The sequence below is a fragment of the Nanorana parkeri genome, unplaced genomic scaffold (genome assembly GCF_000935625.1).
Source record: "Nanorana parkeri isolate BGI_ZX_2015 unplaced genomic scaffold, ASM93562v1 scaffold151, whole genome shotgun sequence".
Taxonomy (NCBI): Eukaryota; Metazoa; Chordata; class Amphibia; order Anura; family Dicroglossidae; genus Nanorana; species Nanorana parkeri.
In genome coordinates this window covers 588,598-594,789 of record NW_017306419.1, presented here as the reverse complement: position 1 = coordinate 594,789, position 6,192 = coordinate 588,598, and the positions used below count along the sequence as shown (strand labels likewise).

At 38.6% G+C, this 6,192-nt stretch overlaps 1 protein-coding gene across 1 annotated transcript in view; it reads left to right on the top strand.

The window, feature by feature from the left end:
• Positions 1-6,192, top strand: part of MACROD2 (MACRO domain containing 2) — a 1,661,433-nt gene that overhangs the window by 1,239,134 nt on the left and 416,107 nt on the right. The window lies entirely within an intron of this gene.

The window sequence follows — 6,192 nt, the reverse complement described above, 5'->3', positions numbered from 1 at the left end:
TTTTTTGTTACATTTATGTTGGCTGTGAAAAGTTACAAATAAACATTTTATATTTTTTTTCTAATGTCTGTTGGTACAATTAAAATTTGTTTTTAAACATCTACCAGATCCGCAATTAATGAAAATTTTGGATTCGTCTGACGGAATTGACTTTCGGACCCGAATCCCGAAAAACTAAATAACAAAAAATCTGAAATGAAACTAACCAAATTTTTTGCAGACGCACATGTTTAATGGACAAACAGTACATTGTATATTTTACTGCAAATATATGTAACTTTTATTTAACACACAATTAAAAGCATACATATTTTAAAAAGCATCAATAGGGATGTTTGCACATTGTTAATGTTACTTCATATTACCCCACCAGTCAGCATACACCATGAAGAATCCATATTTTCATGACTTTGTCAATAAAACACTTCTTTTATTGCTGAGTTTTCTGATGGGGCAAAGACAATGTCCTATGCTTTTCACATTGATAACCACTGCTTCTTGAGAATATGCAGAGGATCTTCCTAAGTTCTACATTAATCCAATGGTAAATGGAGCAATAATCCAATGGTAAATGTATACTGCAAACGGTTCTTCAAATACGCATATTTTACAACTGTACAACTGTGTGTTCTTACAAAAACCGAAATTCATTTCTTGTAACTGACATTATTTTAGCACTTGCATGTGCGTATGTGACCAGGAACCCCACTTGGTTCGGTTCCTGGTCACACATGTAAGTGTTAAAACAATATGTAAATTACAAGAAGTGGATGTAGATTTATGTAGGAATATATGTACAGTTGTAATATATGTAATATATGTGTTTTTGAAGAACCTTGTACACTATACATTTAACATGGGAATACTTATCCATTATATAAAATTAGGAAGATCCTCCGCATTTCCTAAAGAAGCAGTGGTTGTCACTGTGAAACACATAGTACACAGTAATGCCTTTGCACCATCAGTAAACATTCAGGTTAGAGTAAACATAGCAATTTTTTATAATGATTTGAGACATCCACAGAAGTAACTTCACCCAGCTTCCGTGTCTGTAAAAGAACAAAACATGTGATAGACATTTGTCTCTGAGGACTAGATCAGCTTGGTATTCGTTTTTATTGCCTAAGTAAGTCTTTGCTTGTTTTAAAGATTAGTTGTGCAAATGTACTTGTTTCTGGAGCCTTTCTTATACCAGGTTATGTGACTGCATTGTCAGACTACTGTGTCAGATCAAAGGATACCCTGTAATCCCAAACCGTGTTTAATGGGCATCTCAGGGGCCATAAGGTTTAAGATGTAATACATTCTTCTTTTTATATGACATTATCAGAACTTACATGGTAGATACACGTTATTATCTTGCTGGACAGATTCACAAATTTAGATTTATTTTTATATATTTATACTGTGTATGTTTACATGGTTCAGAGGTATTACTTTTATCACATTTAACTGCAATGGAATATTGACAGTATATATATTGGTAGTTATTTAAATCCAAAAAAGTGATCTCCACTGAGGTCTTCAAATAACTAAGCAGAAATTGCTCTTTTATGCAGTATACCGCTTTAATAGATACCCTTACATCTGTACAACAGTTTAAGCCTAAACTGGCTATTTCTCAAACTTAAGAGTCCATGAGCTTGAGAAAAAAAATCGGTTACGGGCTTCAAACATAGCACTGATATACCAATTTTTTTTAACACTGTGCTGCTATTTTTGCAAGTTGCATAAAGGAGCTATTTACACCTTTTCACTTAAAGACCTCAGCCATCAATCGCTGATACGCGGGGTCATGTCGGGGTAAATAGACACCAAACATTTCAAGCCTTTAAAATTGCGTGCGGCCACTAAATTGCAAAAAAACACCAGGCGACGCTTTAAATGATTTTACCGCTCATCAGTTTAGTGTTATCAGCGATTGATGGCCCTAAAATTATTGCTCTCATCGCGACGTTTGCGGCTATATGTAACACGCGCAGCATAATTGGAGCACTCGTCGTTTTCGCTTCTAGGCGCATCTAACGCATTTTGCTCATCTACGTGGGGGTGGGGGACTTTAAAAAAAATGTGTGTTTTGTTTTTTTTGTGTGTAAATTTGTTATTTATTTTGTGAGAATTTTTTTTTTTTTACTTTTTTGACACTAATGTGCTAATAAGTACCCTATGTAATAACAAATTACAATTCCCCTTTATGGAGACATCAGGGGTCTCTAAGACCCCTAATGTCACCTAGGGACCCTCAGAGAAGCTGATGAAGCACAGATCTGCTTCATCAGCTTCTCTCTGGTTTCTGTACCGGAGAGTGACAGAGGAATGCGGAAGTGATGTAATATACATCACTTCCTGCATTCAGAGACCGGGAGGAGAGCAGAGGGAGATCGGGTGCACAGATGGATGGATGGGTGTCCGGGATCAGGCAGGGACAGCGACGGCGACCAGAGGTAAGGAGGGGGGCGCACCATCACTTCCATCATACAAGCGGGTCGGGCGTCTTCACAGATGTCGGGCCGCTTGTATTTAAACGTCTAAAGACGCCCACCCGCATCCAGGAGACTCCCATCCGGCCGTCTTTCAATGATCGGCGGACGGGAGGTAGTTAAGGTCCACATAAGGAAAAAAAAAAAGCATGAGGTTCCCCCCAATTTATACCAGACCCTTAAGTCTTGTAGGAATGTTAGGAGGGGCCCCCCAAGATATAAATAAAGTGTGTGGAGCTCCCCCAAAAGTCATACCAGGCCCTTTAGGTCTAGTAGGAATTAAAGGGGGAACCCCACCCCCCACAAATAGGAGGGAAAACGTGGGGTCCCCTAAAATTCCCCCTTAATTAAACAGGTAACCAATGCAACTAATCCCCCTGCCTGCAGACCCCCACAACCACCGGTATGACTTTTGAGGAAACCCAATGCACTTTTGTTTTATTTTTAATTTGGGGGGTCCCTCCTAACATTTCTACCAGACCTGAAGGGTTTTTTTTTTTTAAGGTGATGCTTTACACAATAAAACTTCATTCGGGAAAGAAATTCAGATGCATCCGAAATTTTCGTTAATTAAAAATTCTTATTAGTTTGCATTGGTTATTTCTAATGTACGAATTTCCAAAAATTCGTCCGAAAAGGGTATCTTTCTGAAACAAATCGCACATGTCTAGTGGGAGCCCCAGAGGAGCCTGAGGGACTGTGATCATTGGATAAGGCTATAAAAAGAGATGTGCACCGCTCTGTGTGAATGAATATATGTTTATATTATAAGGTATGTATAATACTTCTATATAATGTAATCCAAAGACAAAGATATAAGCACAATTTATGTATTCATTGCTAGACAGTTCTTTAACAGACAGTGATGAGAACAACAGAGAGATCCTCATCTACTGATCACATAATACAGGAATCCTTATCTCTCTGTGTTATGTATTTATTTTTCATATTAATATGAAATGTAGTATATTATCCAGCACTCAGGCTAATGCACACGAGTCTCTACTCCAGAGGTATTTACTATCTAGTATTCCTCACACTAATAGTAGGGCTAATTTTGCCAGAAGCTAATTAACCAGACTGTATATTTTTATGTTGTGGGAGGCAACTGGAAACTTGGCAGAAACACAAAATAGTGAGAACTGAGCCCAGAGCCCTCAGCACAGCAAGAGTGCTAACTACCTACTTCTATTTATTGACATGGATTTGTTTTTCCTTTTTTACTCAAAATTTTGACATGGAACTTTTGTCATACCATGTCCCACCTACATTGGCGAACATGGACTTGTTCTCGTCATTCTGTTTTCTTTTCTGCTATAGCTTTAGTGCTCATTCACACCACTTGGTGCACATGAAGGTGTGTATAATGTGAGCTGGTGTATGTAGTGCACGTGGGCTGCTGTGCTCTGCGATGTATTGATTAAAGACACACAACACAATGCTTGCTTTTTTCCCTTTTTTTAAATTCTATTTAATTCTACTGTATGTGCAGAAATACATTGCAATGCATTATAGCGAACTGGTGTAAACTGAAACAATAGGACATTTGGAAAATTGCCTTGCATTGGGATTGGAATGTTGCCCAATGCAGTTCAACGAGGTTGGTGTGGGCAAGCCCTTAGTTTGCATTCTTAAAACCTTTAATACACATTGCTGCACATGTATTGGTGCCGTGTAAACATCACAACTGTTTTAAAATGGAATATTTTGTGTAAAAAACAGAAATGTACTTTGATTAATGCATCTGTCTATGTAAACATGCAAATGCTTGTTAAAGAGATTTATTGCTAGATACTCTACTACTTCTTCTGTCACTTATTGTGCTTCTACATTTTAGAGATGAGATTTAAAAATGACTGTCTGTTGGAACCTTGTCTCATAGTATTATTGAGTGTAAGGTAATAATATTAAATCAAAACTGGCAACACTGCATTTTTTTAAATTTTAGAACAACCATCAAAACACTGACTCTGGTAACTGGCAAGGCCGAACTGCAAAATGACCTTGTTGGGAAACTTTTGTCAATGACCCTTGTACTGAGTGAGATAATATTTTCCCCCGAGAAGAGAACATAGCCCAATTAGTCTATCTTCTTTTTGTTACCAATTTTAGCCATGTGTGAAATGACAACCTGTACATTTTCTGTCTTTTCCGTTCTGGAAATACCTTTAGGAAATATCTTTATCTCCCTACAAATACATCTAAATGGGTGGAGGGGCTGGGAGGGCACCTGGGTGTAGAATATTTACTCCAGATTCTTCCCCATAGTACTTTAAGAGGTACAAAGAAGTAGGCACATTTTATCATATATATGGTGGGCATGCTGGACTACAGAGCAAAAAGCAAAACAAGGTCTAAAGCACTACTACCAGTGGTGAAAAGAGTTAAGGGGTTGTTAGGGCCAGGAGGGCTTGAAGAATGCAGGATGTGAGTAACAAAATTCTCCGCAAGGTGTCGACGGAGTAAGGGAGACAGAGGTAACAGTTGAAAACCGGGTGATGATACCATGTGTAAAAGAGTGTAGTAACTCACCATGAGGTTTTCATATATGGGCTGTCATCGATGTCGGGATCTCTGTAGGGGAGAGTTGATTGGAGGTAGTCTTGTGGATTCTTCTGTGTCGTTTGAAGTGGCACTGCTTGCTGGCCTTGTCGGTGTGCTGGTGGGTAGCGGCGCTGGATAAGAGAGGTGGCAATCTTCTCTGCAGGTGCCGGGGGTGTCCGGTCCATTGATGGATGTAGGGACGCTGATGGGGTTCTTTCTTTGAAGTGGTGGTGTTGGCGGGATGTATCCAAAGTGTGGGCGGAAGTGTTCGCTCACTCGTAGTGAGACAGTACAGGCCTCATGGTGAGTTACTACACTCTTTACACATGGTATCATCACACGGTTTTCAACTGTTACCTATGTCTCCCTTACTCCTTCGACACCTTACAATGGATTTTGTTACTCACATCCTCCATTCTTCAAGGCCACCTGGCTCTAATAACCCTTAAACTCTTTTCACCACTGGTAGTAGCGCTTTAGACTTTGTTTCGTTTTTTGCTCTGTTTTTCACAAGTTGGACACCCCAGTCCACACTTAATCTAAAGCAGCAGTATTTTTGTATTGTATACACCTGCAAAACTTGAATGTTTCAATAAATATTATTGAACCAAAACTGGACCTGTGGCCAGACTATAGATAAGTATTTATATATTCTTTACAGTCAATAAGCTTTAAAACATACCCTCCCTACTCTCCCTAGCAATTCATCCAGAAGCACTGAAGTTCTTCTCTAAGCCAGCTTAGCTCACTCATGTGTTTTGTTTCATTGCGGATCGATTCAAATTTTATTTTCGGATCCAAAATTCGGTTCGGTTCATTGTTCAGAATTCGGATCAATTTGAATTTTTCATTTAATTCGTATGGGATTCTTAATTTTTTTTTTATTAATGTTTTCTTTGGGGTGGGGTCAATCATTTTAGTTTTGTACTGGTCATCTTAGTTCATACTAGTCCTTTTAGTCCATACTGGTCCTCTTAGTTCCTACTGGTCATCTTATTCTGCTCTGGTCCTCTTAGTCCGTACTGGTCATCTTAGTTCATACTGGTAATTTTATTCTGTATTTGTTATCTTAGTACGTACTGGTCATTTTAGTCCATACTGGCTATCTTATTCCGTACTGGCTATCTTTGTCTGTACTGGTCATTAGAATTGGAAATGTGAAAAT